Source organism: Lutjanus erythropterus, chromosome 10, assembly GCF_056507025.1.
Source record: "Lutjanus erythropterus isolate fLutEry1 chromosome 10, fLutEry1.hap2, whole genome shotgun sequence".
Lineage (NCBI taxonomy): Eukaryota > Metazoa > Chordata > Actinopteri > Lutjaniformes > Lutjanidae > Lutjanus > Lutjanus erythropterus.
The window spans coordinates 30974668-30988551 of record NC_139326.1 but is presented as its reverse complement, the minus strand read 5'-3'; the positions used below and the strand labels follow the sequence as shown (position 1 = coordinate 30988551).

General features: G+C 37.3%; 1 protein-coding gene across 11 annotated transcripts in view; it reads left to right on the top strand.

Annotated features, from left to right (window-relative positions):
• mef2cb (myocyte enhancer factor 2cb) overlaps window positions 1-13884 on the top strand; it is a 105466-nt gene that overhangs the window by 7354 nt on the left and 84228 nt on the right. For 10 of the 11 annotated variants that reach the window (XM_084729030.1, XM_084729028.1, XM_084729025.1 and 7 more), the window contains exon 2: window positions 6213-6342. The gene's annotated coding sequence lies outside the window, so the exon portion shown is untranslated. Of the gene's footprint in view, window positions 1-6212; window positions 6343-11205; window positions 11955-13884 lie in introns of those variants that run through there. The other variant, XM_084729020.1, reaches the window with a different exon arrangement.

The window sequence follows — 13884 nt, the reverse complement described above, 5'->3', positions numbered from 1 at the left end:
TTTTATTAAGTGTAGATCAATAACTGGGTGTAAGTGTGTGTGGAGCTGTGCCGGTGTCTCCATGTAAACATACATACACATGATAGTATAACAAAGTGAAGAATCAACAGGTCTGATCAACAGCTCCCCAACGGCTCTGTGTCTCAGTCAGTCAGCGCAGTCACAGGACCATGGGGCTTTTCCTATGATGTAACTGGAGCATCAGGCAGAACAAAGGGAGAGCTTGTTGTTCAGCTTGTGCCTCATCCATAATGCATAAAAGGTGTACAGACAGAAAACTGTTGGTTAAACACGACACATGCAAATCACCAGCGCTGTCTCTCGTTTGACACTGCTCAGCAAGGGGTCGTTATGTGGCGATTACAGTCACAGAGGCCTTCTGACTTTGTTATTATTGCGTTCAAGTCTGTTTTGTGTGGTTTGGTCCGTCAGGGCGCTGCTCTCAAACTGAACTGTAAGGACAAGGAAATGTATGAAATGGTACACTGAATTTCATGCTGGCCAGACACAGTTAATGGCCAAACCACACAGAAAAATTGTGTTATTGAAAATAAAGCTCTGTATGGTTTCACTGAAAAATGACTCATGCCATTATGGAACACAGCAGCTAATGATAAGTAGACAGAACTTTTTTTTATTATTATTATTTTATTTTTGCCTAGCTTTTTTTCCCTCCAGGAATTACGGCTGACCAAAGCTGTAAATTACTGAGGTGGCTTTAAGTTTATGAGATTTGTGGGATCATTTAATGTCAAAATCTTTATATTGTAGAGGGATTTCTTTAGTTTTTCAAAGTGATACAGATGAGAAGAAATGAAATGGCTGTATTTAATAAGCTGTCGTTCAAGAACAAGGCTTGACAGCAATGTCGGTACTATTTCAGGGCTCAGTGTTTTCACTTGAGCGGTTGGGCAAGTGGGTCAGAAATCTACTTGCCCAAAGTCAATGTTGACTTGCCTGCACAAATTGTGTTACTGGTGGCTCTTAAATATCAACAAAAACTATTGTATGAATGTATGACTACTTTCATACATTCATGTAGAATCAGTATTTGGCAAGATCCAGGTAGTGCTTACTACTCATTAATCTTATGAATGAGTTAATAACATTTATAACTGGGAAAAGGGGGACATTTTGTAAAGTGTAAAACCGTTCATACTGAAAATATAAAGGTAAAGTAAACAATATTGCCAAAGCCTTAGTGTGTGACTCTAATAATGTCATCATTATGTGATGTGATTAATTTGGTATGGCAAATGAATGACAATTAAGTTATGCACATGGTGTTTAAATGCAAATAAATTATTAACAAATATCTGATCGAGCTGACAGGTATAAATGCTGCTGACGGAGAAGACAAAGTAAGGTATAAGTGAGCAGTGAGATCTGAGGCTTAACAGTACAGATAGATGTGGGCTCATTGTTTGGTAAGGAGCAGGTCAGTATTGCCCTTTTTATCTAATGTGTTGTAACATCTTATTAATGACTTAGAACCTAAGTAATAATCTAGAAATCATTTATAATGGTAGTCTTATTGTAAAGTAGCATCCCAATGCTGTTGTCACGAAACCAGAATTTTAAGCTTTGATACAATAATAGTGAAAAAAAAGATACTTGATACCTCTTTTGATACCATGGCAAAAAGAAAAAAGCCCTAGGCACACAAAATAGGATCATTTTTTTTATTTTTTAAAGCTAACAACCTGCACACAGTGCGAGAACAGAAAAAAAATCACTGAAGACTTGTCTGGTTTTGCTATGCTGCAAGCCAAGTTTCAGGCCAGAAAATAAAGACTCAACTGAAATGAGATGTTGAATAAGCACTTTGATGATGCTTTGGTACTTTTAATGCTATGAAACGTATTGTATTGCATTGTAACTTTCTCATGAAAAAGTATTGAAGTATTGATACTTTTGACAACCTTACCGCAATGTCCACAGTAACATGTTTACATACAGTGTAATATATGTATGCATTTCAAAATATACATAGTCATAGTTTTGCAAACGCAGTTACCACAAAGCATTGGTTTACACAGTTCTGACTCAAAAAAGTCTGAACATACTCCCTTACTTCTTTCTTTCAATGGTAGAATCATCAAGATAATATTGCCTTCAATCTAAAATTACGAAGGGGAATGTCAGCTTTATATTAGAAAAACTCATTTGAGTGCACAAATAAATACTTCTTCAGACTCATGAATTTCTTTGTTTTATATATTTTGTAATATGAGGATATATGATTTCAGTTAATTAAAAGTGATTTTCTCACCTTTGCTCCCCTAATTATACTGTACAGTGGTACAATTCCTGCGACTGTAATTACTGATGATATTGCCCTCTGAGTTTCATTATAAACCTTATTAATAAGGAGCTCTGAATCAAGTGTAATATAACGCTTTGGATGACTTAGACAAAGACCAGGCGCAGATCGGCAGGGAAATGTCTCTCATCTCTCCTACAAAGTATGAGTCGACTTCTAAAGTAGACATGTTTTCCCTGAGAACAGAACCCAGATGTTCAGGCTGATCAAGTCCTGTGTAATACAGATGTCATCTGTTAACATTAACGAAGACTGAATGTAAGACAGCGTGGTTTAAATGTGTTATATTTCTTTAAGCAATGTGTAAATTATGTGTTGTATAAACACTCTGACATGGACAGAGATGATTACATACATTTTACTCTCAAACACACAGCATGTAGCAAACACTGAACCAAACGCATAATAGCTTTTTCACGTAATGTAATAAGTTATTATATTATTGACTGATTATTGTATTATTTGGTTTAAAAATATCAAATGCAACAACCGGAGGCAATAATGTACTAGAATTTATATCAATACATTTATGTGTCTCTTTAAGTTTGATAATGTTAGTTGTCATGACAAAGAGATCTCAAACAATCTCAACTTTGCATTAAAAATAATATAACTGACCAAGTGACATTCAATGTCTGTACACTGTAATTTTAGAGTAATCTTGCATAGTATGCCTTTAAAGAAAATTATATCAATGTATTTTTACATTATCAGCTTTGGTTAATATATTTTGTATGTTTTTTCCTAAACCCATACAGTACTGTAATAACCAGTCAATATTATCTACAAAATGTTATTAGGTTATTGATTCCAAATTTTTATTACAATATTGAATCTTATTAAATTAAGAATGAGAAAATCTTTACATTATTGTCAGTTATTAAATGGGACTTGCAATTTTATCAGGCTGATACTAGCCTTTACAAATATGGATACGGACATGTTAGTTTCATATATGACTTCTTATAAGTGCAATAATTGCTATTTTTGTATTCCTATATTTTACTTCTTAGTTTATTTTCTCAGGCTTACGTAATTTTTCTCAGTTTTTCGTACAGCTAAATGGAACAGACTTTAATATGTGGTGGTGTAAATGCTTTTTCAGAGGCTTTTCCATCCTGTCAAAAATAACATTTCAGAGGAAAAGTTTATATATTTATTCATAATATTCCAAGTATGTATCAGCAGGATGTATTAATGCTTCACTCTAAAAATATTAGTACTGGGAAGAGTCCCTCAAACATTCATAATGTTCTACCCTTAAGACACAGACACACACACACACACACACACACACACACGCACACACACAAACACCTACACACGTGCAGGAGTAAGATCTATAGATCCCCAGCTGAGCCTATGAGTTAAATTGGCCTGCAGGTCTTTCTGTACCCCCTGTGAAGAGTTTGGTCGTCACATCATGTAGCATCAATCTAGTGTCAAAACTGCAAATGTCTCTCAAATTCATTAGGGACCGAGCGCGGGAAGAATGACTGAAAGCAGTAAATACCAAATAAAGCTGGGAGCATCCTCAGACATATCTGACATACAACAAATGTGTCTCGTAGTGCTTCCGCAATCGCTGGGCTAATTCTCAGGAGCAGCGAGGCAGAGTGCTTGACAACATCATCTACTGTGACAGGCAGATTGTGTTTTCACGTGAGCATGATCGACAACAGATTGCACTGAGCCCAGGCTGTTCTTGTTTGCCCTGGAAATGTGTTTGTGTTTATCTTTTTGCTTGAGAGAGAGAGGCATTCCTTTCTTTCTTTCTCCCTCCGTTACAAAAAAACACACATTTTCAGGCGAGCTGTTCCGCATGTGTGTATGTGCGTGTGTGTGTGTGTGACACATGCTGTGAAGTGACTGCCAGGAGAGGCTTAAGAAACAATCCAAGCAAGATCAATATCAGCAAACCGCACTTATGTGTTTGACTTAACATGCAGTCGCAGTTTCCCCTCCTCTCTTTTTATGCGCGGCTGATGCCAAACCTCACGAAAATTGCATTTACCCAAAAGCCTAAAGTGTGTGTACACACACTGTGACATATTCGAAATTACATAATTGTTTTGGCAAACTGTTGATTTTTCTCCACCAGGCTTTGATGAGACTGTCAACCCACACTTGACACACACACACACACGTCCAAACCGAAGTTTAGGATTGCATGTTCTAAGAGTAGGAGGGAGGGACAATGGCTAATGAGTTGAGCAGGGAAAGTTTCAGATAGCAAGAAACTAAAAATAAAGTTTGTTTTAATTAAGGGGAAAATACTTTGGCTGAAGATAACACAAATGCCACAACCTACTTGTGGTTGAAAGAGTAATGAAAATCTTTTCTCAAGCAGAAGTACTGTTACATTACTGAAATATTGCCTAACTGCAAGTAAAACTGCTGGTGTTAAAAATACTAAAGTAAAAGTACAAAGTATTCTTCTCAAAAACTACTCGGAATATTAGTTTCTTTTTAATCACTGCTGTTTGGAATCAGTGAATTATGATTTTCAAAGTATCTAAATGGACAGGGTCAGCAACAAAAGGTATTTAGCTACTTAAAAAAGGTCCATCAATACAATAAGTGTACACTTTATTTAGAATATTTTCATCACTTTATTTTGCCATCAGACAGCTTTTTGTGATGGGAAACTGCTGTTATATAAGCTGTTGAATTGCTCCGTCCAAACCAACCAAACTCCATAGACGAAATCAGTCATTTTACCTTGCAAAACTTGGGAATTGTTGGTCTACTGCTGCCTTGATCAGTTAGTTTGTTTATGTTTTTGTGGGACTTCGATGAATCTGAACCATCCTTCTAAATCATTAAAGTCACACACAAAAACTAACAGAATGAGACAGTGGTGGTCCAGTAGCTCATGTGTCCTACAAGTTAAAATGACTGATTTTGCCTATGGAGTTTGGTTGGTTTGGAGAGAGAAATAATTGCTTGGTTTCCCGTCAGAAAAGGCTATATACTGTACACTATACTGTACACTGACATTGATATTTTTAACATGGACCTTTTTTAAGTGGCTGAAATACATTTTGTTGGCGATCCTGTCCACAGCAATTCATTGCTTACCTTCCGTGCCGGTGTTCCCCCCGGTTCTCCAAACTGGGCGTGCCGGCTGCCATCCTATTAGGTAAAACACTGACTATTCAGAAATGCCTCATACAACCCCATATCAAAAAATCCAAACTATCCCTTTAAATAAGAGAAAAATTACAGACTTGACAATAAAAACTGACTTAATTACGGTAATTTGAGTAGTTGTAATTCATTATTTCCATCCATGCAATCTACAGGATTTAACCTAAAACACGCTCAGCATGTTTGCACACCCTTATTGCGTACCTGCCTAAATTTACCATCTGTCAAAGGCATAATGTGACAAACTCCAAACGACATAACACGTAACAATAATCTGGCTATAATGCTTTTAGCTGTTTCTACCATATTCAGATTTAGCCGTAGACTCTCGCTCGGTAATCTCAGGGGCAAAATATACAGTGGGTCTTTCCTATTTTGCATTAAATGTATGAGCCGTAGAATGAGGCTGTTAGTATGCCTTCACTATAAGTTTACCCCTGTAGACAAGTCAGACAGTCATTTATGAATATGCATGAGCCAGTGTTTTCCTCGTTTAATGATTTTTCACCATTCAAATATATTCAATCCACCTCCCCCCATTTATTTCTCTCTATTTCATATGGCCATTAAACGCACAAACACACATGTACACACACGCACATGCACACACACACACGGATGTTAGCATGGATCCTGCTCACTAGTATGTGCACGGTGCATGCAAACAATTACCATTTCACAGGCAGGTTCACCCTCTCTTCTTCCCCTCATGCTTCCCTATGTTGCCTCTCCTCCTCAGGTGCCAACCAAAGACAACCTCAAGCATTGTGAGCACTGAAAGGACCTCTCCGATGAATCGCTGACAGGCAGCATAGAAAGCTACGAGACTGAGGGCACGAAAGACGGCAGACGAAGGAGCATTGAACGTGGTATGTACGATCATGCAGGCACCTATAGGTGCCCAAATGTCAGTGACACATTTAATGCAATTTCCTCTTAAAGGTCTAAAAGAAAAAGAGGGAAACTGTGTCTGTTAAAGGTGTCAAATCTGTGTCTTTCATTTCATATACACAGATATGTGATGCCATAGATATCTGCCATGTTGCATTTATGAACCCACTGTGTCTAACAGACTACACCTTATTGATTATCATGGAGGTCTGGGGGCCAGAGGAAATGCTATTAAAGATTAAAGGGTCAGGTGATGTGAAGGTGGTATCCCGAGTCATAAGACACCCGCGGCTTCAGTTACAGGCTGTAATGTCCGCCCGTCAAGCAGATTAGCCAGCTTGATTTATTTATTAACTGATTTCATGTCCCGCCATTTCCTACCCTGACTGACTGGTTGGTTGGCTGGCTGGTTGCATACATGCCTTATGCTTCACAGGTGAACTTCAAAGGAAGGGAAAGATTAGGGTGCTGCTTGGTGTCCACTTACACTTCACGCAACTGGTAGTGACATGGCATGTACCACAAAGTTAAGCTTGTGAGGGAAATGCTTTGCTGTATGTCTGCATTCAGACCAAAAAGTTTGTCAATCTGAGTTAAATTTTCAGTGAAAAAAAGGATTTCAAGGAAAATAAAGTCAACTGTACCTATCCTGACAGTTGGGTTGTGTAGTAGCAATACGGTAGATATCATGATACTGGGGTTACCATTCAATATATTGCAATATATATTGTGATATTGTAAGTAAGGTGATATATTGATTGAAGTTTTAAAAGTGTAGTTTTGCCTTTACTACTATCTAACACAGTTGGGGTTTAAAAACAAAACAAAAAGAACCACTGCCACAAATCTTTGCATGTATCATGACATCACTAAAGCTGCAATGATTAGTCGATTAATCAGTTATCGCTAACTAATTTTCATTCAGTCTACTAATTAATAATAATTGTTTCAGTCATTTTTTTTGCACAAAATATTCAGTGCTGCTGCTTCCATCCAGCATCTTAAATCCAAGGAATTGCTTAGATTGCTTTTCTTTGTCATTTACTATAGTAAATGAAAAGTCTTTGGGTTTTGGATTGTTGGTTGGACAAAAAAAAAGCAATTTAAAGATGTCACTTAGGGCTTTGGGAAATTTTGAAGAGCATTTTTCAGTTATTTGACATGTTATGGACTAAACAATTAAGTGTGAAAATAATTGACAGATTAAAAGATAATGAAATATTTGTTAGCTGCAGCCCTAGATGTCACAATACAGTGTTTTTGAGAATCAATACATTAACACAAAAACATCCTCTATACTTTGTTATACCTCTGCCTGACAGATCATGTGATTACAACATAGTAAACTAAAAAACAAGGAAAAAGAAATGCATAAAATGGTAAACAGAGTGAATAGTACATTAGATATAGGCTAATGGATCTTGTAAGTATAATTCATATGTGTAATATATTCCAAACCACCTATATATACTGTAAGAAAATCATCAGGTAGAAAATCATCATATACTATTGTAGAATATTGAAAGAAGAAAAACCTACTCAGCACATTTGTAATGTTCATGGGAGCATCATCGTGCAGACTTTCTCTTATAAAAACATCACTTTAATAGATACAAACAACAGTTGTACAAGCAGGGCACTTAAAATCCACAACTAACCCCATACATTGCATAACACACAAAATAAAATTAGAACATTACAACAGGGTACACCAATTAAAATCATCAAATCGGCATCCAGAGGCAGGTAACCCCCATTATATACAATGAAATATATCATTATTAATATTTCTGTTGTCTCACATACATTACCGCAAGATATTTTATTTTTTAAAACTATTCACAGACATTTCCCCTGTGGTGTCAGGTAGTTTATTACACCTTTGACAAGCCTGACAGGAGAACGCTCTTTTACTAAGCTCTAATTTTGGTTTTGGCAAAGACATAATTTGTGCCTGTGGTTGTTCTCGTATTGATCGAGTGTCTATCTCTTAGCAAATGGAGTCAATGATAAATAGCTCTTGGTTTCTTTTTATGATGTACATTATAACACAAACTCAAAAGGCTTTTGTCACCAGTGTCGTTCACAGTCAGCCACCCTAAAGTACTATGTAATTCCGTCACTGGGTGTGGATGTGCATGCTTTAGTGAACTTTCTGGAGGAAAATTCAAAGGACTTTGATTTGTTTAGTATGGAAATGGTTAAGATTATCAACTGTATGTATGATGTTAATCACAACCTATAGAATTATGTATTTTCTTTTTCTGAGAATGGATTAATGAAAACTCAAGAGTGAGACCTGATGCTGCCTCTAAGGGTATAACAGCCTTCATTCAAGACTACCATTAAAAGTCTTTAAACTGATACGGCACCCGTATAATGTGAGAATAATAGAGCCACAGTATTACAAGGCCTATCTGAGATACATCTTTGTAGAGAAAGCCATCGTGCTGCCTGTCTGCGTCTTATCTGAAGTGGCAAACTTGCTGTTCTAATTGTTATCTTCACACTAATAGAGTGGATGTTTTGAAATCATTTGGTTGGACGGATAAAGGCTTGGTAATTCCCCCATGCTTACTGTCTGTGTCAGGGCTTATCTGCAGGAGATAGTGGGGTCCTGGAGAATGATTGGCAGCGTGCAGGAGGTGGAAAGTTTGTAGTGACTCAGAGTGGAAGCAGCGTTCATGTAGCACATGCAGACATGGAAGAAAACCATGTTGTTTGGGTCTTATTGAACAAGAAATATGAGTTGAAGCTACTTTTTTATTGTTATCATATTGCAAGAGGCATATCATATCATCAGAGGTGGCTAAAGCACACACATTCTTTACTGAAGTAAAAGTACATATATTTCTAAAAGTAATTTCTTTACTCAATTAAAAGTGAAAAGTACTAAAAGTATAAAAGTAAAAAGTCACCTTTTGAGGGACATTTCTACTGGCTGTTTCTGTGCAAAGCTAACTGAAACTCTCCTTTTCTCTGTTGTCGAGTCGAGTTTCGGTTTGTTACATTATTTTTGTCTTTTTACGTCTGTCGTGTGTGATATGCATTGATGGATACACCGAGGAATCCTTTTCTCTGTTTTATTCTCATCCATTTTGGTTGAAATCGATCTTGATGTTGGGAAGGCGGTGTGCAATAATTCTGCTCACATACATTATAACTTCAGGAACAAGCATGCTGAAAATATAAGGACCTATTAATCTATTTTCTGTATTTCTCTGTTTTCGTGATTAATCAATTAATTATTTAGTCTACAAGATGTCTGAAAATGGTGAAAAATGTTAATCACTGTCAGCCCGAAACCCAAGATCATGTCTGCAAATGTCTTGTTTTGTCCACAACCCAAAGATATTCAGTTTACTTTCATAGAGGACTAAAAAACATAGCGTGATCACATTTGAGAAGCTGAAATCAGAGAATCTGGACATTTTTGTTTTTTTAAAAAAACAACCCAAATCAATCGATTATTAAAATAGTTCCTGAATCATATAATAGTTGACAACAAAATGATTAATCAGCTTATTACTGCAGATCTAATCTTGTATTGAGAATGTAGAAAGTAAAAGCAAAAAGCCATCTGAAAATAAATACTCAAGTAAAGTACAAATACCTTAAAACTCTGCTTAAGTACAGTAACTAAGTATCTGTGCTTTGTTACTCTGCTTATCATTAAATGTAATGTAATAATGTGTCTTAAAATATTCTTCTTAAAATAACTCACCATGTTTTTTCTGCCATTTAATTTTCTTGAGTGGAGAGACTTGTTTTTTTCTGTCTTGACAAAAGTATTTAGTGTTTCTAAACTGTTTCAGAAAATTTTCTTTGTATCATGTTGATGTGTTTTTTTGTATGAGTCTGACTTAAGTGTTAGCTTTCTTCCCTTTTGATGTGACATGAATGAAACAACAGGAGAGTCTGCCCAACCCTAACATCAACTTTAAGCAGCTCGAGTCTCAAAATCTTAAATGTGAACTTTTTTTTTTTTTTGATTCCTTTAATCCTTTATGACAGTGAACTACATATCTTTAGGTTGTGGACAAAACAAGACATTTGAGGACATCATCTTGGGGCTTTTGGACACACTGACCGACATTTTTCATCACTTTCTGACATTTTATTGACCAAACAACAATGAAAATAATTGTTAGCTGCAGCTCAAATTGCATTATTTTGGGTTGACTGACTGTACGAGAGTTGTACAGTTGTCGCTTTACCAGAATTTTAAACTTTGATATAAACGATACTCAATTCCTCTTGTGGTATTAACAACCTGCACACAGTGCTGGTACAGAAAAAGTCACAGAACCCTGTCTGGTTTTGCTGCAAGGCAAATTTCAGGCAGGACAATAAAGACTGAACTGAGGTCTGGAATGAGCATGCAGCTCATTTTTTATAGCTTCAGTGCATTCAACAATCTTTGTTTTCAGCTGTGTGGTATTGAAAAAGTATTGATACTTTGATAGATACTTTCTGTTGCCATCATATTGCAAGAAGCATATCATATTTAATATCGTAGGTAATGCAACGCAACAATGAGTCTTCAATCTCATTTTTCTTATTATAAGAGATAATTCATCTTGTCTTCACAGCAAAGAGGTGCCTTTTCTGTCTTTTTCTGAAGTATTTAGTGTTTCTAGAGTAAAAACAAGTGAAACAGCTTCAGGAGATTTGCTATATAACATGTAGATGTCTTTTTTGGGGCTCACGTTTTAACATTCTTCCCATTTGGAGTGACATCCATGAAACAACAGGCGAGAACTGTGTCTGCCCCAACAACAACAACAACTTTGAGCGGCTCGGATTGAGCAGGCTAAAGTCGGCTGCAGTCAGACGTTTAACGTGCTCTCCGTTGGTTCATTAGTTAAAGCACACATTACCCCTCATGTTCCTCCAGTGGTCCTCTCTCTGAGCACTTAATTGCGCGTCCACTCTACCGGGGCTGGCGCGATAATAAAGCATTAAGAGCCGTGCCTCTTTCATTAAAGTAGAGTTGGGAAATGTGAGCCCGCCCCCTTTCAGGAGTCAAAAAAAAAAAAAAAAAGAAGAGAGAAAAAAAATCGATTATTTCTCCTCGCACTGGGAGAGGAGAGGGTTTGGGGAAAGACTCGGTCAGGATTGTGGGAAGGAACAAGAAACAGCCTCTCCAACATCACCATCAAGCTCCAGACGTCCAGCAGCAGTTACACCAGCAGCACCACCTCCACCATCCATCGCCGCTCCACCGGGTCCCTCTCCGCTCACCGGCACCTCGCAGAGAGACCAGGCGCAGCGCAGCGCAGCGCACTCACACCGCCTCCCGAGCTCAGCAGACACTGTCCGACCACAGAAGAAGAAGAAGAGAGACACAGAGTAGTTTTCTCTCACATTATAGAGACTCTTTTCACCTACTGCACGTTACTTTTTTTCCCCTCGCGGCGACGAAGTTGCGCTCCTGGATTTTAAGTGCGTCTTGGCGAAGTCTGTCACCATCACGCAGCGGCTTCAACCCTCCTGTCAACCGGCCGGCTGGAGCAAACAACCGACGGACCGCTTCTTCTTCCTCTATCTTTCACTACTTACACCCGGACAAGATTTCATGCGAAATAAAGTAAGTACCCACGGCGCTCGCACTCGCAAACATCCACTAGACACGTCGCATCAGATGATCTTTATTTCTAGTCTTCCAGAGGGAAACTTGCGGCTCTATTTTACCTCCTCAACAAAGTACAGTAACTGCGCGTATTGATCTGTTGTGACCCTGATCGACTCACGCCGGTGACAAGTGTCATATAATTACAGGCTGACATCAAATAGCTGTTTATGGTCTATTAGGAGAGTCAAGGTCTGGCTCGTGTTTTAGGCAGTGTGTCGACCTTGTGGAGCTTTCTCGTGTCCACATGCAGGCGCAAAGCCCCCAAAGCCACAGCTACTGAACAGGCTGCCCTCCTTAATATAACAGAATACAGAGTGTTCATACTGTTCTGCGCTGTGGAACAGGAAAAGTTACACTAGAAGGTTTAAAAAAATGTAGTGTTTAATCTATGTAGCCTGTACAATTTTACTAGATATTATGAGAAGAAACTTACAAAAACTCAAAGAAAATGTGAAAAAAATGTATGCAGTTCAGAAGTTTTTAAATTTCAGATAATTTGCTTCATTAAAGCTACAAAATGTAGGAAAACTAACGCATAACATGGCTCTACTTTGCAGATACATAATTATTTGCTAGCTGTTTAAACAAACTAAACACTTGTACACTTATGATCACAAATACCCTGTGTTATTATTCATCAAATCAGGATAACTTGCGCATTGGCAACTTTAATAAATATTTTAAAGAAGACCAACTGATGTAATCTTCAGTATTTTCTAAAGTGCAAAACAGGAGAGCACAGTTTGTGAAACTTCTTTGAATGGTAATTCCTGCAGACGTGGTAGTAACAGTACATTAAATCAGTGTTTTTGAGAAGGTTTGGTGTCTCGAGGCTCAGTTATAATTTGTTTTCTGTGACTTATTGATAGACTTTTCTCACTGCAGCGAGAATCATATATTTACTGTATGAGGTGAGTTTAGTTCAGTCTCATGTGGCTCAGTTGAACCTGTTGCAGTGAGAGGATTAATAATGACACTGTAATTAACCTGTGACAACTTTCACAGGTTGCAGCTTTATAAATAAAATCAGATTTATTCGTTTTTAAAGCGTGGCCATGAGGCCCACTGATGAAATGTGCATATGAACTGAGCACGGTTACAAAATTTAAAACGACTCCACCATACTTCATTTTAATTTAGACCAATTGTGGAACTGACTGGGCTGTGTGCATTTAACTCAAGCTCATTAATATAATCATAAAAGTAAATCTCTAAAACCCATATTCTGATGAAATTGTTATAAAGCCAAACAGCAATTTTAATCAGTTAAATAAATACTGTCCATTTTTAAAGTTTTAAAAAATGCTCTTAATGTAGAGATAGCTGCAGTTTCTCAAAATTAATATAACTAATACAATATTCACAGCACATTTTTAGACCTATAAGAGCTATTAAATTTGAAATGCAGTTTATTAGTGAGCACTCTGGAAAAGTAGACATTTTTAAGTGATAAAAGTGTTGCTGTCTGCTACAGCATATCAACCTAATTTGTGATTGTGTGAAAAGCGTACTGCATACACTCACTCATTTACTGCTTGATTGCTTTTCACAGTTTGTTTAATTAGAAAAAAAAGACACAGCTTATATAAACTATATGCAACATTTAAGACACATTTTTAAATTTTAAGGAGAGGTAGTGTCCTGTGCGTTGTCCCGTTACTTTTTACAGTCCTCGAGGCTGTTTTATATGAGTTGTTTACTCACGATAAAACATATAAAAGAGTAATAATCTATAAAAAAGATTTTACACATGGCCTCCCCTCTTCTTCCCATCGTCAATGAAGTTGTTCTGTGTGGCCTGTCTGGCCTGTTGCTCTCTTGGGATTTAGCGTTAGGTTAATCCGCTCAGAGGAAGGTGAGCGCTCGCATGTGGACCCACGATTAC